Genomic DNA, 27,500 nt, shown 5'->3' with positions numbered 1-27,500 from the left:
TTCTCTTTGATCGGGGGTTTAACCTTAAAAAAGGATAAGGCTGGCATTCTTCAGCTTTTAATTATCCAAGAAGGAAATAAACCAGCGCTGAAATGTTGCTGCGAGCGGTGACGAAAAGGGCCGGAGCAGTTCAGGCAGGGTGCAGTCACCATGTTAATGTTAATGTAGTCGTCTTAAAAGCAAGCCTGGAAGCACAATTAGGGAAAAATCTTTCTTTTTCTTATTAATTATTACAACACCACCAGTGGGACAAATGTCACAATGTTTTAATCCCGAGTCCATGCACCAAGTCTCCTTTTGATAGATCAAAGCGTTCGGTTACGGCCTCGCTTCCTGATTGGCGGTTTCGCTGCCAGATTACATTTACTGTGAGAGACAAATACCTTTAAGAACCCATGCATTCATCCATCCATTATCAGCCACCCTTTACAGTCGTGCTGCGGTGGCAGCAGGCTATTCCATACGTCCTTCTCCATGGCAACAGTTTCCAGCTCCTCCTGGGGGATTCCGAGGCATTCCCAGGCAAGATTAGATAAATATTCTCTCCACTGAGTTCTGGGCCTCCCCTGGGGTCTCCTCCCAGTTTGTAGTATGTGGATAATCTCCACAGGGTGGTGCCCAGGAGACATCCTAACCATGTTCCCAATGGCTGGACCACCTCAATGAGCTCCTTGAAGTACAGAGGAGAATTGGCTCTATGTCTATGATACCAAAAACTCATGGTCACAGAAGAAGGTCCTGGGTTTGAATCCAGCACTAGGCCAGGGCCTTTCTTTGTGGAGTTTTTACATTCTGTCCATGTCTTTGTGGGTTCTCTCCAGGTATTCCAGTCCAAAGACATGCAGTCAATAGGGTTGGGTTAAATTCTCCATGGCTGTGAGCTTGAGTGGTTTTGTCTTTTTATCTTTTTATGTTAGCCCAAAACTGCATAAGCAGAAGAAAATAGATGGAAAAACTAAAAAGAAAGATTAAATGATTGATGATTGAAAATGATTAAAAACGTAGAAACACTTAGATACATTAAATACAAGTTTCACAGCTTGGCACTTACAAAACTGGAATACTCCAGAACAGAGCATTTCTATTTTTTACTATTCAAACTAAAAGTGATGATAGTTAAAAATGTTGATATGAACAATTACAATTTCATAGAGTTGCATAAAGCTGCAGTGAGTCAACCTATCTGCCCATCTGGAAGCATTGCAACAAAACAGCCCCACCAAGCAATTTCCCTACAAGTACTCAGACACCACTCAGAACTGGACTGATTAAGGATTAGAGCAGGGCAATATGACCAAAAATATTTATGACGATATACATTTGAAAATTTGCGATAACGATGTAACTGACGATATAATTGACACTAGACAAAATACTTTACAACTACACAACTTTATTAGTGCAAAAAAAAAAAAAACCCATCAATGTATTTTCACTTAAACAAGCAGCTGTTTTTATGTGCATTAAAGTTATATAAAAATGTAACAGTGCAAATGTAAATTCCTTGCTGACAGTTTAACCAAAAGGCATTTCCAGTGGAAACTGGCCGACATATCCTCAGCGTAACCATGTATAATATCCACAAAACTTAAAAAGAGGTTATACGCACACAATACGGTAATATTATGTTGAAGCACAGTACGTATCACTCTGCGAGGCTCCTGCCTACGATAGCAGTAATGCTCCGACAATCCATCAAGCGGTGCGGCTTCGTAGCTTAGCAAAGTCGTACTGAAACATTTGACAGATTTTCGAGCGCCGTGTACCACACAAAATCATTTCGAGGTCAGTAAACACAACCAGAATTCATACATAAGGCACACGGGATTATAAGGGACACTGTCAATTTTCAGAAAAATCAAAGGATTGATTTTAAGTGTGCCGTATTTTCCAAACAACACGGTAATAACGACGGCCCACTAGCATGCTCTACCATAAATAGTGCTTTGTTGTGTATCTGATGGACGAAAGCTAAACCAGTTCCACACCACTGAAGTTGCAGCATTTTTACAAACCAATTCTGGTTCATCCGTTTCATTCAACAATCCACTTTCACCCTTCTCATTCTCCGTCATCGCCATGCTTTTTCCGCCATGTGCGTATGAAAACAAAGGCACTGCTCATGCGTGTTTTACCCACATTCTATCGCAATATTTGATTTTTTTATCATTGCCCAACATTATACCAGTATTACCGTGAACGGTATGATATGGCCCAGCCCTATAAACGATTATCAACTCCTCTTTTGTTTCTTTAAAAAAAAAAGAAGAAGAAGGACACGGAGTACACATACTGAAGCACGTAGAGGCACAAAGATGACCTTGATAGGACGCAACAGATGAAGAAGACAGGAGGCTTCAGGGGACTTGGCGTCTGCCACTATGAGTCAGGAGACTGACTATGGCAATCGGGTTTCGAAGAGTGTCATTCCTCTGACGGGAAGAGGAACGGTCATGTTCTCTACAGTCAGCAAGGACGGGACAGCGGAAGAGCGATGGCTGATGCATCAGCTGTACAAGGTCAATCCACTTAAAACCTCGGACTTCAGATAAAATGTAAAGAACATTTTATGAAAGAAGTTGGATATATTTTAAAGATCCACAGGTTAAGAACAGTGGATAAAAGTGGACAAAGTGCAACACATTCTCAGGGAGATGGGAGATTTCTAAGCCCCATGTTTAGCATTATTGCTGTCTGGGCCTTAATCCAACCTGAGGCAGAGTTCATGTTTGTAAAGGGAAGGGAAGAGGAGGTCGTCCAAAAATCCCAGTTTACAGGACAAAAATAAGAAGAATGCGCCTCGACCAGATGTCTGAATTTGAACAAACTCTGTTTATGACCTTGTAAACGCTTCACCCGAATGATGAGGTGGCCCTCAAACACAGCAGCGACCTCTGACATCCTGCAGGAGCTCTGAAAACAAAGGTGACAATGTGTTTTGAATGGCCGCTTTTTAAGCAGAGCTGCAAGAAAATACGGTGTTTCATTAAGGGGAAACCGAGCGCTGTGCGCAGCTAAGTGGTGCTGCAGTTTCCGAGAACTGTCTGTTTGACGTTTTGATTTGTTTTCTGAGGAAAAGCCTGCATTGTTTGCTCCAGTCCCACCTCTATTGTGTGTCCCAGACCTTGCGTTTCAGCAAATTCAACCAGGGCTCAACACAATAACAGTGTGAGGTCTTTGCTGCTGTACGCGTTCGGTCGCTCACATCAGCTGGGCCTCTGTTTTTCGCTCGTTCTCGGTAGTAGAGGTTTCTCTTCGGCTCTCAGTTTTCATTCAACCACGTCAGCGCGCCCCTCCCTCTCACCCTGAAATCCAAAAGGAAATGACTATCCAATTAGAGAAAGCGGAAGATGGTTCAAGGTCCCCTTTTCGTTCGGGTGAAACATGACACGATAAGAGGCTGAGGGGAAAACACTGCATTGTGGTCACTTTCACTTCCGCTTCAGGGATTTTTCAGCCACAGAGTTTTCTGCCTCCTCCCTCCACATGAATCATTTTCCTGTGACAATCTGTTCAAATGTACAGAAGATTAGCACATCCTCCTCTTAAACTTCACTGTTTCTCGCCTGCATGAGCACTGGATAGTAAATCCCTGGAAGCTCAAGTCTCGAGCTACAGGATGGCCTAATTTATCAAGCCTCCTTGAAAACCAGCACCGCTATCTCTGATGCCGCGGTGCTTGGAGTAGGTCACACAGACATGAGAGTGGACAAAAGCAAGTAGAAGAGACAGATTTCTGTGGGGTAATGACAGATAATAATGGGGCTCTAACATAGGCTCCACGGCTGGTTTAACCCTTCATTACAACACAGGGCTCTGAATCTAAAAGAACTCAGTTGACTCAAGCTACTCTGCAGAGATGATGGGGGAAAGACAAATAATGTGAACGTGAAAAACAAAACGAAAAATAAAAAGGTTCCAAATCTCTAAAAGTCAGTAAAACGATTTTTAGATTCTCATCTGTCACAACAGTGAGAGGAATCTTACAGCGGAGCCCTGATCTCAGCATGTGATACCACAAGTTTTGGCGATACCAAGTAAATACAGGGCCAGTATTGCCCATACCAATACCGATTCTTTTTAACCTTATGTATTGGAGAGCAGTGTGTCATGATTTATGAGATGACTCATTATTAATTTGCCAATTCTGAACTAATTTTCATGACAACTAAATCACTGTCATTTTTACTTTCCACAATAATTAACGAACACAACAAAACAAAAACACCCCTTTGAACCATTCAGCTGGGTTTTTCTGGATCTGGCAGGTAAATGTGACCTGTCTCTAAAGCACTTGGGGTCACTTCTATTAAAAAAAAGATACATGTGACAAACAACAAAATAGTACTGCTTAGTTTGTTCAGCTTTTTGGGTGTCTGGGCTCTCCCTTAGAGATAGTGAGGAGCTTCGTCATTTAAGATTCACATATATAATCTCTACTCACTGGAGAGATTATATCACTCAGCTGGCTTGGAAAGGAGCTGGAAAAGGTGGCCAGGGTGAGGGAGGTCTGTCGGAAATGCATGGACGGATATTCCATGCAGTGGTTGGCGTTTACAGTTACATTTGAGTCTTGATGTTTTAGTATATTCAAAACTACCACGACATCCTTTTGTGTCTTTTCAAATCTTCCTCTTAGGTTAGTATTCAGTTTTGTAGTACTTTCTTGCTTCTTGTTTTAATTCGTTTCAGCTGTGTCCCATGACCCTCCTGTGTCCACTTACCTTGATTACCTCACGTGTGAGATTTTAAACCCCGCCTTTTGTCCGTTTTTCCTCCCAGTGTGTTCCTGTCTACTTTGTTTGGAACCTGCTTTCCTTTTCCTGTGGACTTTTGTATTCTGTGGATTTTGTACCAGCCATAATAAAGGGCTTGCTTTTAGTTATCCTGCCTGTCTCAAAGCTTTTGGGTCCTATTGTTGCGACCCGTGACAGTGGCCATTGCTTAGTTCTGCCCCATCAGTACTGTACAGGCCTTCAACACAGTTTAAAACAATTCTGATGATGATTTGATTTGATTTTTTTTCACTCTTTTGGCACAATAGGGAGAATGAATTACAATTTTTACAAAGGTATGGCTGTACAGTTTATCCTTTATAGCGACAATTACTACATTAAGGATTGACAGGATGAGTGACATTTGACTTTTTAAGACATGCAACAACATGCTGAAGAGGGAGAGTTCTTGGGGTTTTAGAAAATAATGAAATATTTCTGATATTCTCACCTATCTTCCTTCTCCTTTTCACTCACACTGAAGCCAATAGTGTTAGAATTAACTGTATAACAGTAATGGTGTGACAGCACCAACTGAATGTGGAGCTCCTCTTTGTGGACCGAGCGATTGTATTATTAAGCGAAGACCTCTGGCACTCAACGCTCCGCTGCGTCCTATCATTGAAAAATGGATGACGTGTCAAAAGAGAGTCAGCGGTATGTTTTGACCCTGGAGGCTAACGTGGGACCACAAAAGGGTCTTTGGCGAAGATAACTCTAAATAGGGTCATAAATCAAGGTCTTAGCTCAACGAGATCAGCACATGCTGTAGTTATCAAATCCTAAAGATCCTCAAGCAGAGAAGTACAGTCTTAAACTGTCCTTCAAAGACAGATTGATACTGAAGAACAGGTGCACACAAAATTCTCAATAAGACTACAAATGCGATTAATATCTTTTAAATGCAATATCCAAAACTATAAACAGATCCTCTGATGTCAAAAGGGCTTTGAGGCTCATTTTTATGCTTCTTTGGTTTCAAGACAACCAGATTTTTCCAACAAAATCTAAAACCTATGGATTGTTATTATTATAGAAAACACAGATTTTGTTCAATAAGATAATCTTGATAAACACCACTTTCATGATTTTTCAACGATATCACCGGAGGTTAAACTCTAATGTTCGGATATAAACTAACAACAGCAAGGTCACATGACTGCAGGGTCAACACCACTAAGCCTATATGCTCGCCATGATGACAATGCATGTGCCTATCTTCTCGTTTGGGCACAAGTGAGATTTTATTGACATATTTCATGTCGTAAAACAAATGTTGGGTGAACTGTCTGCCTTCTTTTATACATCCAACCACAAACCCACTGAAAAAATGACTAAAGAGTTGAGAGAACCAGAAGTACAGTAATGATAACTTATTTCCAGCTTCTAGGACTCATTCTTATGTCACTGTCTTGCCACATCACAACAACCAAACCCAAAAATCATGTCCTCATTGACTGAGATACAGAAATGCTTCAATTACATCTCCTTCAGTTTTTCCTGAAACCAAATGCCCAGTGACTATCCTTGGGCCACGAGGTTACCATAGCAGCAGCTGTGTCTCAGTCACCCTGTGTGCCCTCCCGAGACCAATCCTGTACAGATTAGATATGACCATCAAACGGAGGAACTTGATCCTCAGAGGATTAGAGCCCAGAAGCAGAAACTATGTGACAAACTCGCAGCTTTCTGTTCGCTCCTGCGACTCCGGACTGTCCTCCAAAACTCCTCAGAGGATGTTTTGAAAATGCTCACATTGCCTCTAGCCCACATATGTGTTTTATGTCAGCTACAAAGGGGAAAAAAAGAAAAGAGGCAGTTAAGGCCAAAGAGGAGAGAACAGAAAAAAAAACGAAAAACAGCATCAAATTACTCTACAGCGTCTGCCAAATCCTGCAGGATGATGTCAGAGATGTTCAAACACATTTTTTAATACTGTAATAAGGCTTCATGGCCGCCAGCTATTTTAGATTATTAGCATTTAGACAGATCACATTCATTATGACATTTTAAAGAGCAGAGGTTTGCAGGGACGGCCGAGGGTCCGTCTGCAGTATCAGCCACCAGTCTGCTTCCTACGCAGAGCCCCTGAGGGCAGACATGAGTGCTGTTAAGAGTGTGTGCATGTGTGCATTTGTGGCGATATCAGTGACGTGGGATTATGTACACTCAATTTAGTCCCAAGAATGCAGCCATCAGGCCAAAATAATCTCCCACAAGGCCTCAGGGCACGTTTTAGAAAACAGGGTGGGACCACAGACAATTTAACACTTACAAAAATATCATTGGCATGACTGAAACACATCATTGAAAAATCTAAACATGTGGCCACATTCTGTGAATTTTCACGCTTTAATATAAATAATACAAAAGACGTGTGTGAATCCTCTCTGGGAACAAAGAAGCCTATTACATCCTCATCAATAAATCACGTATGGATGCGATGGTGAAACAGATAGTCTGTTTCCTCACTCAGGAGGGGGGATGAAGTGTGCAATTTAAAGGTATAATAACATTTTCTTTTTTAAGTTTACGTTTCACTGCATCGTGACTCTTATTTTTCCTCTCCCCCCAAATTGAGAGACAGCGTAAAGCAAGAAAAAAAAAGAGGAATAACTAGTAACATCTGCCTTTAGCAGTCTGCAAGTGTGACCTGAGTATATTCATTTTCTGTACCAGCCAAGAGCAGCGAGACAAAAACAGACACAGACAAAGCTCTCTACACTTCCCTTAAAGTGTAACCACAAACTCTCACCACATTCAGCAGACACAGACACACTCGAGGTAAATAAAGCCACAGACTACGTCAAGATGTGCTGCAGAAAACAAATGCAAATCATCAACAGACACAGCCATGTTGAGATTTTAGTTTACCCTCAGTATCCTCCTGCACCTAAAGCAGCTGTGTTCCTATCAGGGTACAAATAACAACAATTTCTTACCATACCCTGAACTGATTATGCTGTATAAGTGCATCATAAAGATCTATTATGGCTGCCACTACAACATATCCTACAGGCGGGTATTGGGTAGGCTCCACTATGCTGGGGTTAGCCCATAGATGGAAGTTATTATAAGAAGGATGTGCAGCACCAGGACCTGATATAATCTAAGCCTAATAGCTGACAAAGCCAAACAGGACTCAAAACAAGGGGCTCCTAACAGCAGGTACTCATCCAGGCAGAAATAACACAGGGCAGAACAATCCTGATCATAAAGGATCTCTACATGGGTAAGATGCCATTGAACTACTGGCCAATTACCTGCCTCTCCACAACGTGGAAGCTCCTCTCAGGCATTTCAGCCAACCTGAATAGGCATAAGTCTATACATGAACACAGCTCAGAAACACATTACAAATATCCCCATAGGGTCAAAGGTGGTTATCAGAACAGTACTAGGACTCTAAGGCCAGGCAGGCCAACCTGAGCACTGCCTCAATCACCTAAACCAGCCCAGCACTAACAGTAGATATGGATATAGATTCAGAAGTGGAGTGACCATCAGCCAGACATCGACTCACTGATCCATCTCACCAGCATCCACCAGCGTTGGAGCAACTGGAAATATATAATAGCAGAGATACAGTGCAGCTACAAGTACCTGGGTATCCCACAGGCCAAAAGGAACCCAGATACCCAACTGGAATAATAAGCTGGTCACAGGAGTAGATGGATACCACTGATGACAACATATGAAAACTGACAATGCACAGAGGTCTCCACGTGAAGTCCAGCACTCTGAGGCTCTATGAGCAACTGAAAGAGGGAGAGCAAGAAATACAGGGACTTGGAGCAGTCACAAATAACATCAGGATGAAGCAACTGGAGATAGACAGTGATGAGGAGGAACTCTCATGGATGACCAACCACCTGTGTGGGATATACAATCGACAGAGGAAGGACCCGAGATGAAGAAATCCTAATAAAGGACAGCTTAAAGGACAGCACAGAGAATCTGATGTCGCTGCACAAGATTAGACCCTAAGCAGCAGATCCAAAGAGGCAGAACTCTATCAAAACCAACAGGACCCAAGTTACAGACTGTGCAATGGTGCTCCAGAGACCATCCACAACATAGCAGCACAATGTAAGATGCAAGGTGAGACACATACACTGAGAAGCATAACTAAGTGGTTGGGAAACCAGACAGGAACATATGTGGTGCATATGGACTAGAAGTCCCCAACTCCTTATGGGAGACCACCAAAGGGGGTCGAAAACAACAGGGCTAAGTTCCAGTGGGACTCTGAGTTCCAGACAAACCTCATGAAGAAAGGAATGATACATCTAGGCTAGGCTTTTTTCAGTGTGGGATATCCCCATCATTCATGACAAAAAACAAACTTTGAGAAGCTGGAATAAGGAAATGTGGAGCATTTCACCCCCAGCAACCACCTCCAGCTTTAGGAATACAGAGTCATTCCTATACTACCAAAGAGACACCTGACCTAGGAGGGGACCAGGAACATCACAGATGCTTGAACCACTTCAGCTTAGATTGTCTCAAATTAGCTCTACTTCCCTACTTCAGTCATTCCCAAGTTTAGTCCCTTGGGAATGACTGAACCTCTCACCTGTCTAAAGCTGAACTCAGACAATCTTCAATACAGGGAGTGCAGAATTATTAGGCAAATGAGTATTTTGTCCACATCATCCTCTTCATGCATGTTGTCTTACTCCAAGCTGTATAGGCTCGAAAGCCTACTACCAATTAAGCATATTAGGTGATGTGCAACTCTGTAATGAGAAGGGGTGTGGTCTAATGACATCAACACCCTATATCAGGTGTGCATAATTATTAGGCAACTTCCTTTCCTTTCCTGGGTCAAAAGAAGGACTTGACAGGCTCAGAAAAGTCAAAAATAGTGAGATATCTTGCAGAGGGATGCAGCAGTCTCAAAATTGCAAAGCTTCTGAAGCGTGATCATCGAACAATCAAGCGTTTCATTCAAAATAGTCAACAGGGTCGCAAGAAGCGTGTGGAAAAACCAAGGCGCAAAATAACTGCCCATGAACTGAGAAAAGTCAAGCGTGCAGCTGCCAAGATGCCACTTGCCACCAGTTTGGCCATATTTCAGAGCTGCAACATCACTGGAGTGCCCAAAAGCACAAGGTGTGCAATACTCAGAGACATGGCCAAGGTAAGAAAGGCTGAAAGACAACCACCACTGAACAAGACACACAAGCTGAAACGTCAAGACTGGGCCAAGAAATATCTCAAGACTGGTTTTTCTAAGGTTTTATGGACTGATGAAATGAGAGTGAGTCTTGATGGGCCAGATGGATGGGCCCGTGGCTGGGCAGAGAGCTCCAGTCTCCAGTCCGACTCAGACGCCAGCAAGGTGGAGGTGGAGTACTGGTTTGGGCTGGTATCATCAAAGATGAGCTTGTGGGGCCTTTTCGGGTTGAGGATGGAGTCAAGCTCAACTCCCAGTCCTACTGCCAGTTTCTGGAAGACACCTTCTTCAAGCAGTGGTACAGGAAGAAGTCTGCATCCTTCAAGAAAAACATGATTTCCATGCAGGACAATGCTCCATCACACGCGTCCAAGTACTCCACAGCGTGGCTGGCAAGAAAGAGTATAAAAGAAGAAAAACTAATGACATGGCCTCCTTGTTCACCTGATCTGAACCCCATTGAGAACCTGTGGTCCATCATCAAATGTGAGATTTACAAGGAGGGAAAACAGTACACCTCTCTGAACAGTGTCTGGGAGGCTGTGGTTGCTGCTGCACGCAATGTTGATGGTGAACAGATCAAAACACTGACAGAATCCATGGATGGCAGGCTTTTGAGTGTCCTTGCAAAGAAAGGTGGCTATATTGGTCGCTGGTTTGTTTTTGTTTTGTTTTTGAATGTCAGAAATGTATATTTGTGAATGTGGAGATGTTATACTGGTGTCACTGGTAAAAATAAATAATTGAAATGGGTATATATTTGTTTTTTGTTAAGTTGCCTAATAATTATGCACAGTAATAGTCACCTGCACACACAGATATCCCCCTAAAATAGCTAAAACTAAAAACAAACTAAAAACTACTTCCAAAAACATTCAGCTTTGATATTAATGAGTTTTTTGGGTTCATTGAGAACATGATTGTTGTTCAATAATAAAATTATTCCTCAAAAATACAACTTGCCTAATAATTCTGCACTCCCTGTAGAAGCTGATTTCTCCTACATATATAAACAATCATGTTCCTTCTGTCTCTAATCAGGCATGGTGGCCATAAATAAGGGTAGGAACATAAACTGCCCAGTGATTTGACAGAATTGCCCTCGCTCTCAGTTATCTCTTAGATAACAGACAGTGTTATATCAGATGCAGATACAAATACAGCCTGAACCCTTAAACATGCACACATATGGCTTTTAGCTTTACCCACAAGGTCAGTTTCATAAGTAATAGCCCAGACACACAAATACAACACATCTCTGCAACTGTCTGTAGAAGCTTTACCGATCAAAGATGGTTTACACTTCAAAAGCTTTCTAAAAACAATGATAATAAACCACATTTTCTTAAATTACTATGATTTTCTATCAGTTATATTAACACCAGATTTCAATGCTTGTCTGCATTAAATACACATGCATTTGCTATTAAATGTAACCTTCCTGTTAAACCTCAATAATTTCATTGCATCCAATTGATTTGTTGGTGGAATGACCCAGTTTCCCCACATGAAAATTTCATCTTGAACAAACACGCATGTTCAACACATTGCTGGCAACACAAAATCACTGCACAGGATTAACACTCACACATCATGAAAACAAAAGGCACATCTAATCACACACACACACACAGAGAGAGTCCACAAGGCAATCTAGACATATAGCGCAGACGCCGTCTCCCCTCCCCCTCCCTTTTTCCTCCGTTTCTCCATCCAGCCACCAAATCCACTTAGAGGCCAGTGTGTGACTCGCTGATTGTTTTCTCTGTGGCAGCAGCTGCTCTGCCTCCCTCCTCTGCCTCGGTCACCTAATCAACTGTCAGTCAGCTGGAGAAGGACTGAAGAGGTCGGAGATTAAAATTTCCTTCAGTAATGAACACATCCAAGGTCTCTAATCCTTCAGAGCCCAGCCTACAGATGAATTTAAAGCAAGGATCCATCAGATTTTCGTGTCTTTTATTTATACAAATTATGTCAGAGATGTGGAAAGCAGACTCTGCAAAGACTATTCACCAAAAACAAACAAATAAATCAAATAAACAGAAAAATAATGCAATCAGCAAGGCTCACTAGGGCTGGGGTTTGCTTGGATATCCTGTGTTTTTCTGAGAGTAACAAAGGTGGAAGACCTAATCTACAAACAGGAAGTAGCAAGTGGCTTTAGCGATGATGCTGAAGAGCTTTTTTTTTTTTATTTGAATAAAAAAAACAAAAAAAACCTAACAGACAGCACAGAGTAACCTGGCACTTGATGTTTGGCTTTTGAAATTTCCGGGGTTTGTGGTGGGGGAGACAAACAAACTCAAAAAGCCTGAATGGAGGTTGCCAATATAGCATGTACTAATGAGGATGATTGTACGAGCATGAACCACATCTAACCTGTATCTGTGCTCATTTTTATTCAGTTCAGACACACAAACAAAAATGTTCATTTTATAATCCTGCTTTTATAGCGCTGAAACAATACGTCATGGGGTATTTTATATATTTGTTAAAAATTTTTAAAAAAGAAGCTACTTAAATATAAATATGCTTATTTTGATAAAAAGCGTATCTCAAGTAGGCCTGCAATGTGCAATAACAATATGACTTGATATAAGTAAACAAATATTAAAGATTTATCGTAAAAACTAATCTAAAACATTTAATTTACAGATAAAATATTACATGGTAACTTCCTCTGGTCTGTTTTTAGCCATCCAGCCACTTTCTGTAATCAGCTGTTCAGCTCTGGAGACATCAGTGTACAGAAATCTGTCGTCTCTTTAATATAATGAAACTAAACTGCACTCCTCTTTTGGAAAAATGAAGGAAAAAAAAAAAAAAAACACAAACTCAGCAACCATCTTTTTCCAGAAACTATGAAACAGGTTCTCAAAATAAAATCCACAAACCTCTGAGCAGTTTCAAGTAGGAACTATTTACTTTCTGTTGAACTAAACCCAGCTGAACACAACCCATCCCTTTAAAGTGTGCCAAGTGCGTCGCCTATTTGCACACTTTTTGCTTTAGTAAATACACAACTGACACAGACATGCTTAAGCACAATTTTACGCAACAAGGTCAAACGTTTGTTTAAGCTTGAGTGCGTGGCACATGCAAATCACATGACTTTTGTCATGTGATTATGTGCTAACCGGTGTTAGCCAGTAGATCTCATCAAGTTTGTGTAAAACTGACTAAACATCTTTTGTATTTGTTTGTTTGTTTTTTACATCTACATAATCAATGATAAATGCAATCCAACAGATTAAAAATATATTGTATAGTTAAGATACATGGTGTTGCAGCAGATGCAGATTCACATGGTCATTTTTCAAAATGCAGCTATGCAGGAAGATGACATCTGACACGTGATTGTGGACATATGTTATTAGTGTGAGTGTGTGTGTGGGTGTGTGTGTGTTTGCTGAGCGTGTTATGACTCAAAGACCCTTTATTCACCCCCATGTAGCCACAGCGGGCCAGCTTTCACACCCTCCTCAAACTAAATTAAACCCCACTGTTTCCACCTTGATCTAAACTAGACACACACACACAGTCATGCATCTGTCCTGAGCTTGATTTGTACACACTCTCTTTCTCTGGTGGACTTTTAAGCGCCGTGACAACAGCCAACCACAATGCAGCTACTCCGAACCCTCGAGCCAATCACTAGTCTCCCTTCGTTTTTTGCCGCCCAATGAGAGCACTCCCTCCATGGATGGTTTTATACCAACGGCTTTCATCATTGTTCCAGATGAGATTGTAGCTCTGCTGCTGCTCGGCTCTCCTCTTCGCACCAAAGAGCATCTGCTGCCTGAGAGGAAACTGAGAGCTTTTCATTAGCGCCACAGCTGCAGACACGGCAGACTCCCTGATGAATTCATACTGTACGTTTCACAAAAAATATTAACTGTCGCTCCTTCTTCATCGTCTCTGCAAGCTGTTTATCACTCATCCTTGCTACGTTACACTGGTTTCCATCATTTACAGTGTTCATCATGCTTTACAATGTTACAATACATGAAAGTGTCCACTGCTCATTAGGAGAGCAGCACACCATTATATTTGTTAAGGATTCATCTATCAACTCGACATAATCAGTATCTTAAAGACAAAGACAACTAGCAAGCACTGACATTTTAGAAGCTGAAACCTGTGAATATTTTGGCAGTTTTTCAAAACAAAAAGGATTCACTGTGGAGCGAATAAAAACCATTTTCAATTTTTAATTGTCCAGAAAAAAGAGACAAAAATAACCCACATTTAAAGCTGCTGTCTTATATCTTTCTATCTGCTGATGCCATCATTTACTAATGGAGAAAGAGAAAAAAAAACAACCCAGACACAACTGGAGATTTCTTTAGGACAATGTGGAGGCGGATCTAAAAGCAGCACCTGAAGACAGTGAAAACATTTTTCATCACAATAACAGACATTTAGGTGAAAATCCATCTTACCTGATGCACCTCTGTGAAGCTCATCAGCAGTGTCGGGTTATTGTTACCAACTAGCTGCTTATTTGAAAACGAGCGAGCGAGTCTGGCTCCTAGCAACTGCTGCCTGACGGGGAAGGTTGAAGAGGTTACGCTGTCACAAGGACCACAAGCCTGAATGAATGAACAACGTGCAGCAGAGAGAGGAGGAGGAGAAAGTAGAAGAAGAAGAAGGACCGAGCTTTGACCGCCTGCACATCCAAACACTAACTAATTGCTTTATTAACATATAAATAAAAAAAGATGAAAATAAGACAAAGGAAAGGGGAAACACGGGCGGCCATGAAAACACAGCGGCTGCAGGCTTTTGTTGTTGCGGCCAGTGTTTAGAAGCCCAAACAAGACAGACACGAGCTAATGAAGAGCCTAATAGAGAGGACTAAGCTGCTTCATTGGTATGCCTTTATCAGTTATAGGTGGTCATCAAAGAATCAGTTGATTTTTTCCAAATGTTACAAAAAGGTACAAAATTCTCATCAAAATCTTCATCAAAGTCTTCAAAATAACCGTTCAGCTCTAGTTTCAACAACATTGACAAGTACATCTATCAGAAAAAATGATACTTGGATACTGTTAGTACAAATTACTATCAAATTAGATACTTTTTTGCAACAGTATTGATACCAACACTTCTGTGTTCACCTCCTCCAGCTTAAACGGAACTTCAGATAGCCCCTCCCCTCAATAGCAGCTGAACACACATCAATAGTAGCGCAACTAACATGACACTGATTTTTACATCTTTAAGAATTTCAAGAGGTCAGTAAAGCTCTCATGTCAGCAACATTGAAGTATTAAATCTCTATCATAAATATTACCTGCTCAGCATACACATTTAACCGTTAACCTTTTAAGTGTTAACAATTATCTGTTCAGTTACCATTAAGATGATCATTTTAGTCTCGTAAATGTCACAAAAATGGACAACATTCTCTTCAAAATTGTTCAAAGTCTTCAAAATAACCCATTCTGTTTGACCAAAGCCCCCAAATTCTCCCAAAGTCCTTTTACAAAGGATTTCCAGAGGTCAGTAAAGCTCTAGTTTCAACAACATTGAAGTACTAAATAGTTATCATAACTGTAAACCTGAGAGAGGACTAACAGAATAGGTGTTGTTGTGGTAGATTATGTAGCAGAAGAAGATGCACTGACTAGTTTTTGGACATCAAGTAGGATTTATGCTTCTGTGGTAAATCTCCACCGCAGGTGCGTCATAACCACCAACACTTTTAAAACTTTACACCATGACCGGACATGCACCTCCGCAGACATGGTGGGTACATTTCTAGGAAAGCTTTGACCAAATTCTTCTAATGCTGTTTGTGTGTAAAATAAAAAAGCTAAATCACATGTACATGGGACCTGTGAGACAATGTCACTTCCTGCACATGCAACACATGATTTGGTAACTTTGGGCTATTTACAGCAAACTCCAGTACAGGACGATGACTGAACACTGAGACAGAGACGCCGTACAAACTGCATCTATAGATCCCGTGACTAAGGCCACCGAACCACCGGATCCTACCTGCTATATTCGTATTGTGCCGTCCCAGTTTAGAGTCGTGCACCAAAGTAGGACAGGCTGCAGGACAGAGCAACTTTCAGACAACCTTGGCAGAATGACTACGCTTTTATAGCCACACAAAGGAAAGTGAGACGCAAGAAAAGAGGCATGGAAGAAAATGTGACCAAGAAGAAAATGAGGGCAAAAAGAAAGACTGTTAGGACAGGAATAGTTTACATTTTTTTACACTGATCTCAGCAAGACACCTTTGACTGTTTTTCCTTTCAGAAACACAGAAAACCTGAATTTCTGACTAAGACTAAAAATCATGTCAGGGGTGTTAAACTCATTTCAGTTCATGGGCCTCACAGAGCCTGATTTAATTTTAAATGGGCCAATTCTGTGAAAGCATTGCACAATAACTTGCATTTTTAAAAGAACATTTTTCTCTAGTAGGAATGTGATCAGGACCAGTACTTACAGTACCTTTTGAACTGCTCAAAACACAAATCTACTTGTTTTTATTGTAGGGGTTTTTCTTAGTGTTCTCAGAAAAAATGACACTCAGATACTAACTGATCTTGAAATTTACTATCAGATTAGATACTAATTTGCAGGTATCGATACAAACAACTCTGTGATAACCGCCTCCATCTGAGCAGTCATCTGAAAGTCACATGGCCCCTCCCTTCACTAGCAGCTGAACACATCAACAGTAGTCAACAGTTAACTTGACACTGATACCCTGGTCTTTATGAAGAATTTCAAGATGTCACTAAATCTTTCCATTGTTTTAACAACATAGAAGTATTAAGCAGGCATCATAAATATGAATATATATTATGTGTATGTATATTAATATATTAATGTTAACTTGTCATTAAGGTAGCAGCCAGCAGCTATGGCTAATTATAGAATAATAACATTATTTGTGGGTTTAGACAACAATTGTTATGTTAATAGAAAATATTAATTAAAACAATAACACAATTATTTGTGTCTAAAGAGTACTATGTTTCTCTAAATCTCCCAGACTGAAGCTAAGGAAGGTCTACCAACAACTACACAGACACAGTGCCAGCCTGCCTTAACAGGTATTTGATCAGCAACAAAAATACAGTCACAAGTAGGGCTGCACGATTTATCGTTAGAAAATCGCGATCTCGATTCATACTTATGTGCGATCTCATTTCCAAATGACAACGATTTAAAAAAAAAAAAAAAAAAAAAAAAAAAAAAGACGATGACGATTGTACCGCATTTTGATCCGGGACGTAATCTGCATGAAAACAAGCGCTCACTCTTCCTGCTCAACAAATGACAAGGGCGGAGCCTTATACCACGTGATACAGAAGCTGTGCCGTGTGATGCTAAAATTAGCAGGGAAAAAAACAACGGAGAGCACGTCAGGGATGACGAGAAAGTGACAGGAGGAAGAAAATCCGTCCCGGTCAACCAACCAAACATCAATAACGGGAACCTTATACAGCGCTTCCCTATACACGTCGAACTCCCGCAGGCACAAAGAAATTACGGAGGCTATCACTTATCACCTGACCAAAGATATGGCTCCCATCAACACTGTGCAAAACGAGGGATTTAGGAAAATGATCAACACCCTAGACAAACGCTACACAGTGCCGTCCCGCAACTATTTTTCTATTGTTGCGCTACCTGCTCTATACACGCAGCGTCGAGCAACGGTGGAGACGGAATTTCAAGCAGTACAACATTTTGCGGCAACGACAAAACGTGAGACATTTGTTGTTTTTATGTTTATTTATTGTTTTTATGTTCAGTCTAAACTGTTACGAAGTTGATGTGCAGTTAATAAGTGCAATAAATATTTATACTGGAAAAGAAAATCGTGAGAGAATCGTGATCTCAATTCTAAGCCAAAAAATCGTGATTCTCATTTTATGCAAAATCGTGCAGCCCTAGTCACAAGGCTGTGGCTAAATTTACATAAACCAGTACTGCTGTAATTTTCTTTTTTAAAAATGATTTCTCTTAATTTTGGCTTTTTTAACTCTGTGGTATTGAAAATAGCATTGAGTACTGAGTATTTCCCTGGGTGCAGGTTTTGATTTTGACATTATAGTGCTGTGACAAGCATGCTCTGTAAACCATCTTCTTAAAATGTTTACCTGGGGCATAATCAAGATTTTAAGAAGCAAAAACCATAATTCCAAGAGAAATACACCCGTTGCTCCACTCCCTGAAAAATATGACAGCATTAAGCGTTCTTTATTTTTTCCTCATTTAATGAATAGCTCATGTATAAAACAGATGAGGGACAGCCTGAGATGTCTTGAGATAAATAAGTGTGATTTCTTATCTTAGTTTTTTCACAGTCATTCAGTCTACATGTAGCTGCAGTTTTTTGGAATCGGTAGGAAATTTATGCAATGTTTGGTGACCAGAAGAAGCGTTGAGTGTTGAGAGAGCGGCAATCCAGCAGCAAGGATCCCGACTTCATCAAACTGAAAGCGCCACACCCAACTCTGGTCACAGACTGCTTTGTTCTGGCTCTGGCCACTACTGTCTCTTTCTCTCTCTCACACACTGCCAACAGCATACTGCAACAAAGCAGTGGCAGACAGCAGGTCACATGGTTGTCCTGCCTGCTTCTCGTACTGTGCATGTATTCAAATTCCTCTCGCATGTATATCGGCTGCCAGCTCCCTTCAGCAGGGCGTCATTTGGCTACGACTCCCGACCCGCAGCCGAGGCCGCAGTGACTGAAGCCAGACTCTGCAGCCTGCAAACTAACTGACAGAACGAATATGAAACAAGCACTTATTATAGATGGTAGTTCAGCATTTAGGGAAGTGACACAAGCGTGGAATAACGCAGCCCCCCTTCAGTCTGTAGGCACCATGTCAAAAACATTTAAAAAGCGAACCACTGACACACAAGTGAGATGTGACATTATCGACTGCCTCGGAACCCCAAAATGACACGGTGCTAATTGCAGAGGGGGGCAAGAGTTTTAATTACTACTGATTTAACCTCACAGGCATTTTCACAGGCAGAGTCTGGCAGACTTTAGGGGAGAGTGGCTGGCTGAGCTAGATCTGTCAATCTGGGCAGCGACTCCATCAATCTGGTGTTAACACAGTGAGACAAACAGTGCAAGCATCAGCATCATGAGCAGAGCTAAAACACACGGCAGGGCCTAATACTGGCCACCTGAACTCACTCGAGGGCTTTAAGTGCATGTTCAACCATTTTCAGTTGCTGCTTATAACTTCATATGAGCATAATAATAATAATAATAATAACTGAAGGAATTTGAGATTTTTCAGCATTTCTGGATAACTTCCTCTGAGGTGCGTCCATTGTTTCCAAGAGCTGAGGTTTGGATTCTGGCTCCCCTCAGCTGCTTAACACATAAACTCAATAAAACAAACAAACAAAAAAAGATCAATGTGATATTTTATGGATGACTCCAAGGAAATGGCCTTTAGTCGCCCTACTAATCTACTCAAAAGCCATTTGAGCTCTAACACAGTGAACTTGCAATCTTAAGAAATGAATGGAACTAATGACTGACAGACCACTGTTCACTTAAATGTATGGTCTGGGGTCATGTGGATCATGTGAGCACTAAGCCACACAGAAGTGGACAAGGAAAGGGAGACAAACTGGAAATGTTCACAGGGAAATTCCACTTTCATACAATTTGGGTTTTATATCAGTTGTGATAACTCTGCTCGCTCCCAGTTGATAATCATGAAAGAGGGTAAATGGCACCAATATTAACACAGTCCTATAGGATTTGTTTATAGGTTTTATGTACCCAAACTGTCAATTGTGATGGATCTTTTCAGAGAACATGTTTCCATTTCATCTTTAAATGGCTCAACGCGCCTTTACAAAGTATGCAAACAGTTTTAGAGATAATTACAGCATTTGAGTGTACTCACTACAGGCATAATTTCCAAATAAAGTGGTTAAGATAATCTGTGAACCAGACTCATTTGACTACTTGCGTATTTCGCCCTGCTAAGCAAAAGCCATAAAGTACAGTAGAAAATGCTACTTTAAAGATACCACAATTATTTTCTTAACTGTATGTGACGTAAAAGACGTCCTTTACTTTTACATTTTAATGCTCGTTAGCGTTTTGGTTTTCTGGCATACAAATTCAGTGTTTTGATCGTTCTATTCACAGAAATAACAGCCAGCTGAAACTGTTGCACTTGGTAAATGATTTTAGGAGAATTAAGAGAGAGAAAATGATACATGTATGCATATATACTTGAATATGCAGCAGTCTTTAATATAGGACTTTAGCACAAACTCAGACAGCAGTATCTTATCTCCTGTCCCAAATTGTTCTTTGTAGTGGTTCAGTCCACAGGGAGTAAACTAAAACTCATGATATAATTCATTGGAGGCTGCCAGCTGCATTATTAGGACAGGTCTTTACTGGAGCCAGGGACAAAGCAGTTTAGCTAAACGTAACGTGTAGCTGGCGAGGATCAACTTGAGTTCTTGTGGTAAGTGACACTGTTTCCAGGTTCTTGGGCCAATTGTCACATTCTCTGTGGTTAGTTTTTGCAGAACTGCCAAAAACCTGAAGTTCCTCCAATGGCTACTTGAAGCTGTTTCCAAAACTGAATAAATCCCATTGACTCCCAGGCTAAAATGCCAAACTTTAGAGGTGAAATAAACACTTTTACAGCCTGGTATAAAAATGGTTTTGGTCTGTTTAGCCAATTTCACTCACTGTGACTGTTGGGTAAAGCTTAAAATTGTAAATTATTATGGGCAGTCCACTGTTGGTGATCGATGGGTGACAGTAGATAAAAACACTGAGCTGCTTGGTTTCTCTGATACGCAGGTTTTGTTTTAAACCTGTTTCTACACAAGCCTTATTTAGCATCCTATTAATCAGCCTTAGCTGTCCCCAGGTCTACCCTCTCATGCAGTAGTTGACAACACGCTGACCACACACAGCTTTTAAAGTCAGAGTTCCACCGAAAATTCCTCGTTATATACCATAAATATACTGCCTTCAGAAACTAGTAGAGACATATAAGGGTAAGAGACAGGGTCTTAATCTGCAGAGGGAGTCTCACTGCTGGCTGATTTAAAAGGAATCCTTCAACATGTATCAACGCCTAAACTCGCTCGCTTAATGATCCTCGTTCCCTGTCAAAGTCTCTCTTGCTGCCTCTCCATCTGTAACCAGCTAGGCAGGATGGAGGGGAGAGGTGCCGCTGGCTGCTCTTTGCCCCCGGGCAGTGCCAGGGGACTGATCCATGCCCTCACCGGCTGCTACCTACTGTAAGAACCACAATCAAGTGTGCCTATTCTCTATGTCAAAATAAGCCCACCAATAAAACCAAGACGTGTTTATTTCCACAAGGCGAATACTCGTTAAATGGTGCCTAAAGCAGTGACAGCCATAGCATGAGGTTAATGAATAATACAAAGGAGATGTGAGAAGCGATAATGGATGCAGAAATCCACGGAGAGCCGGGCTTTGAGCAGCTGTAGGAATAACAAACAGCGGAGCCCCCACCAAGAAACAAGCCATGTTGGAATCAAAAGGACTTCTGCTATCATGCTAACAATCTGCACCACTGACACTTTTTATACTGCAGTAAATCCTTTCAAGAAGCTTCTGGAGAAAACAAAAGTGAAAGGTATTTTAATCTCATCAGACAGCTGCACAAAAGAGAGGTAGGAATTCTCACCGGCTGTCTCTTTGGTTTGGACGCAGCTCCTTTGAATGTTTTTCTCTAAATAACACCTAACAAGTAAAATGCGCTCGTGAATTAACCCCACCTGCAGATGACGGACGTAAAAGGGATAAACGTGTCTGTGTGGGGATTATTTGTTGGATTCAGGAGTTTGTGAGAAGGACTTCAATCAATGAAATGAAGCACTTAAAGACTCTGTATCTGACAGCATCCACGCTCTTAACAAGCCAGCTTCTGTCTTCACGGTGCACATGTGTGACAGAGGTCAGCAGGTCACAAGGCGGCCTCAACTAACAGCAGAAGTGTGACAGCAATCGTGTTTGACTGAGTGATCCAGCCGGCTGGAGAAAATGTGCGACTGTTTATTTTAATGCACCCGTGTGCTGGTGTATGTAAAAATGAGTTTGTTAGGAGCAAATTGAAGGACACAGCAACATCAGATGCACGAGACTACAAGCTAAACCACCACTGATAACAGGATTTACACAATCAATACTCTGCCAGTGCTACATTGTATCTTCCTTCAAATCATTTTGGGAATAAGACAGATTAGCGAAGGCATTAAAGAAAGCCAAGACAGTCTTCTTTATATAACATTTTAAAATGTCTTTAATCTCGTGGCATGAGTATGTCGAATCTAAAATGAAAACGTCAGCGTCTTCCAGCATACACTCCTTCATCAGGCAGTGAAACTGATTTCGTAAAAGCACCGGGTCTATTCTAGTGGTGTTCCACCAACACATTGTGGCAACAGTGGATGCACCACCAAGAGGAGGTCTCTTCTAAACATGGATCGAGTGTAGGAGTTTAAGAGGGGGTTAACACAACAACTAAAGCTTTTATTCTAGAAAATAGATAGGAAATGAAGCTTTATAAACTCCTTTTAAGAAGACCAACAAATATGTTGGTCTCTACTACATTTGTGCAGTGTTGGCAAGGATTTCCCTTGCTGCCTTAGGTTTGTTGTAGATGGCTGCGCATAACTGGAGAACCCCAAATGAGATAATGCTTCAGGTTCAGATACAGATGTGCAATCTGCTGACAATACGCAACTGCAAAAATGATGGGGAATAAACAAGCATGTTTCTGCATGTTTGCATGTGTTGGAGTCCCGACTTCAGGTCAGGAGATGAGGCTTGAGGTGAGGAGGAAGAGGATAAGATTTTATTCAGTTGGTGGTCAAGTTGTCTATTTTCTCTATGTGTTTTAATTTTTTTGTTCTCCGATGATAAAATATAGATATGATTTTTCATAACTTGAGTTTACAGGTGCACGCAAATGCCTCAGAGTTCAACATGGGAGTCTATGAAGACTGACACACTTTCGATCTAATCAGGCTAACTTTTTTAACATTTTCTGGACAACAGTTGAGGCCTCGGACAAAACCACAACATGTATTTCTTGCTTTGAACAGACAGCTTTGGTTCTTTCTGGGATAGCGCTATATCTTTTATATTATGAATTTATATCTAACAGATGAAAAAAAACACATTACTTTTTATGTTCATCAGAATCTAATAGTAAATGCAAAACGTCAAACTGTGCACAGACATGCCTCGGTGCTCCACAATGCATCGCAGTGACTGTTTTTTGAACAATGTCTGTGAAGGTTTGTTTCCTCTCACACCACAACCACCACAGTCCATGTGGGTGACACCTAAAATAAAACTGTGAGAAATCTCATACTATAGTTGAAGCAGACAATAGAGGGGTCTAAATACAACGAACACATAAATAAATATGGAATAGTTATCAATTTAAGGCCTTCATATTTTCATTTACATTTGTCTGATCAGGGTTAGAAAATGTGAGGGCAAAACATAACAAAAAAAAAAGGTGCATAAACGAGCCATGGCCATGGTAAATAAAATAAAACTAGTGACAACTGAAATCTGACTAGTTAACTGCAGTATCTTTTCAAAATCTTTTTGTCAGCGTGAATCCAAAGATAGATGCCTCACACACACGCATGCACACACACCATTCACACCATTGTGAATGGCTCTATAAATACACCAGCTTAGAGATGCACATAGCTGCTGACATGCTATATGTGGCCTTAACCTCATCCTGATATTGTTTTACATGAAGCCTTGAGTATTGCTGCAGCAGGTTCAAGAATGAGTCAGCACCTCATGCAAAGACAAAGAGGGTCCAGATTGTTCACACAGAAGCTATTTCTCTTCATAAATGTAGTTGTTCACGGACTTAAATCCATTTGAACTGAATTAACTCGTTGTGCTTAAGCTATCAGTCAAACTGTCTGATCAACAGTCTTTTAACGTGCTTATTTATGACAATAACAATAACCAATTTTACGCTGCAGCTGCACAGATTTGACCCGTTTCTTCTTTAAAAATTCAGACACTTGGCTTGGTAAATATTCCCTATTCATACTACCGTATAAGCCTCTCTTTTCTAACCCTTCCTTCACACCTTTCCATTTGCTTTCCTGTTTCACATCAACCAAACAAACTGCAGATGTGAGAGCAATGAACCACAAGACTATGATTTATCCATTTTGCATTAAAAAGTCAAGAAAAACCCAAATCTAGACACATTGGTCCAGAGCCTCAAAACAGCTGTAGAAAATAGATTAAAGACTTCCACTGTTTATGAATTATTGAAATGACTGGTATTGCTCTTTTAGTGCCTTGAGTGCTCTGAATGTGTTGTAGTGTTTATATTAACTTGTGAGGAAAAATAGCCTCAATGGCTGCTCTTCCGCTTTCACAAATGTCTTCATCTGCCACAGATTTAAAAACGAAACATCTCTGGGCCGCTTTGGAGCTCCTTCGGCGCACTCACGAGCCCATTCGCCAGCCAGCTGGAGCTGTCAAAGCAATGTTTTCAGTTCTGCTCTCAAGGGCCTCGCCACTTACATAATGACTTGCATGAAATGTTAACGTCAGCAAAGTTGACACTGCAAAAAAGCAGCATGTTCCTTATCCCGAACCGGCAACGGGGAGAGTGAAACCAGACAGTTGAGCTCAAGAGCACCCGGAGGTGGTGAGAAGTGTTTGTCTCTCCTTGCCTGTCAAAGACGTCCACCCAAAAGTGCTGTTATCTGTTTTCGTGAAAGTGCCATCACTGTGGCATTTCATGCAGATTGCCACAGGGAGCGGAGGAGGGTGGTAGAAGTAGTACTGGGGCTTTTGGAGCTAGTGGATGGAGACCTTGATGGCACCGGTGGTCTGACTGAGGCCAAGCAGGCATGTTTTAACCTGTCAGCTGGTTTGAAATCACCTCATTTTGACTCAGACTCTCACTCAAGCATTATTTTATTTTCATCCTCAGCCCGACTTAACATCACAAAATGGCTTGTACTTTTTGGTATTACATCACACCAATATTTCCTCTACCTGCTCTCTCATTCCAATCTGTAACAGGCTTACAGCTTAAAATCCCTCTTTGGTGTTGACAGCTCTACTTTTGTCGACAAGAGTTGTGTCAGACTTGTTGATCTGATGGATGTGTGTCAAATTAGTGCATTCTTTAGTCACTAAATTGCATTAAAAAGTTGAATTACCTACGTTTCGAAATCAAACCATTCGGAATCTACGATCAGGCCGGAATCAAAGTATGTTTAGACTGAAGGTAAAGCAGAACACTGCTCTAAGTGCACGCTGATCAACAGGACATAATACAGGATCTATACTGAGCCTCGTCCACAGCAGCTGAACATCATCCTGCCCTGCTGTAAAAGAAAAAAAAAAAGCAGCCATGCCCCATCAGCAGCAGCAGCGTGATGTCAGCAAGCTGAGAGGCTCGCGCTTGACGAAAAAAAATTTCACCACCGAGCGTCATGGAGCTCACAGAGCGCGTTAGCAGGGAGGTAGATGACACAAAAACAAAGCCCCGCAGCTGCAGCTCCAGCAGCCCGTCCTCTGCGACACAGAGCCCGCCCGGGTCAGCGCCTTGTCCGTTTACACCAGTGCGTCACGTTTATCTGCTGCACCCCGCCAGATGTGGAGTCTCGCATCCACCAGCCAACATCTGTAACCGTACCCGCACATTTACTGCATTATGTAAGAAAACAGGGTGACATTCATCCGAGGCGGTGGCAACGGTGGAAGAGAGTGACGTGAGAAAGGTGTAGGGTGTGTGTAGGCATCATAAGGTGGAGGGTATTTTTGAATGACGGTGTGGGTTAAGGTGTCCTGGTGAAACATCTGAACTGGGGTGGCGGGGTGGGGGGTGGACAGGAGGCTGCAGCCGATGAGCTGACTGATCGGGGCAAACAGCAGCTCCGCAGGACGGAGGTTTGGCATTCCTCACCCCGGTGTCTGCTCTTACTGACAGCGGGAGCTGAACAACACAGAGCTGAAAGAAAGGAGAAAAGGAAGGCTTACCTCCTCCACCGTGCCTTCAGTCTGAGCACAGCCCTCCGCCACAGACTGTCCTTTTTGAAGAGGAAGAGCAGACCTCCTCACCAAAAACACCCGTGCTGATTTTTTTTTTTTTACCGCAGGGAAAAAGCCGCCGTCGTTAACAGAGCGCGTATCCGGCTGCTCAAATCTCCAAAATGTGCCGCAGATAAGATCCGGTCCCTCTGTCCGTGTCGTACTCCCGGCAGCTTCTGTTTTGGGTGCTCCCGTCACGTCTGCCCTCCTCCCACAGCAGCTCCTCCAGCTCCTCTGTGCTCTCTTCTCGCTCTCTCTCCCTTTTTTTCCTCTACGAGCCGCGGTGCTGTTACCGCGCGTGGACTCGCGCTTGCGCGTTCACGTACACCGTAGGATGGGCGCTTTATAGCAGTGATGCTGGTGGGTGGAGGTGGGAGACTGCTGTGAACCAACAGCGATTGTTTTCACGTCAAGACCTGAGCAATAAAAGTAGTTTTTGTTAGTTAGTTTTTTTCTGAGCAGAATTAACGTGTTGGCTCTGAGAGTGTCACTCAGATCATGACGTACTGAGGGGTGTGGCCAATACTGACACACCCAATATACACACACAGGAAGATGCATAAATTGGAGTAAAATATCTTTGTACTTCTGGAAGATTTACGACTGAATTTAGTGGAGGTTTTTACAGTATGGTGTTTTGCATTAAGCCAGTTATAAAATGACCAATATACAAATCAGTACTACCTGCAGAATCAAGTACTTATTTTGAAGATGAAATCCAAGCCAAGGCTTACCTTATTTATTTAATACAGATCACTGAAATGACACAGAAAGCTTAATTTTACTGTCTGTTTTCTATTATTGTTTTATAGATGCAATCATGTAATTCTTATCGACGCGTCAGATTAAAAATCTTTTGTTTTTCCAAGACTGACTGGGCCAAAAGGGCAGCAGAGAAATAACCATTAAAAATGAAGAAAGAAACAAACACAACTGACTCACAATACAAGCAAGTGAACGCAGGTCTATGTCTGGGCCTTGATGTGCTTCCAGCTTCCCAGTGTGTCCTTAGTAGAACTGACTTTACTGACATGTTTCTATTATTTTGTGCATGATTAAAATATGCCACCAAAGATCTATTAGACAACGAGGCTGAATGTGTTGTGGATATCTTACATCCTTCTATGTGGGATAAACCAAATGTTGAGTGTGGAAAAAAACAAACAAACCCAAGGGCTGTCAGGGACTTTTTATAGTGTAGCATGAGTGTATCATTGATTTAATTACCACTTGCTGTCAGAGACATGTTACCAAGAGACCTAATTATGTGCAGACATTCTTGTGTGATGCCAGGATGGATTCACATCTCTCACGACCTGTTCTGTGACATCTCAGGCACTTCCAGTGTTGTCTTTGGGCTGTTTAGAGAGCCTCAGCGACGTCTCCGATGTCTGTCAGTCTACCACTTTGGGCCAAGACAAAACATCTCGGCATCAGTTTGATG

At 41.6% G+C, this 27,500-nt stretch overlaps 1 protein-coding gene across 1 annotated transcript in view; it reads right to left on the bottom strand.

Moving 5' to 3' along the window:
- Positions 1-26,277, bottom strand: part of LOC146628255 (unconventional myosin-IXAb-like) — a 160,287-nt gene extending 134,010 nt beyond the window's left edge. Inside the window, exon 1 of the mRNA XM_085359437.1 lies at positions 26,006-26,277. The gene's annotated coding sequence lies outside the window, so the exon portion shown is untranslated. The remainder of the gene's footprint in view (positions 1-26,005) is intronic.
- Positions 26,278-27,500: the final 1,223 nt, after the last annotated feature.

This window comes from Diplotaxodon limnothrissa, linkage group LG7 (genome assembly GCF_057381915.1).
Source record: "Diplotaxodon limnothrissa isolate DT_005_m linkage group LG7, D_limnothrissa_male_GT1.1, whole genome shotgun sequence".
NCBI lineage: Eukaryota > Metazoa > Chordata > Actinopteri > Cichliformes > Cichlidae > Diplotaxodon > Diplotaxodon limnothrissa.
Note: the sequence above shows the minus strand (reverse complement) of the source record. Positions and strands in the feature narration are given on the sequence as shown.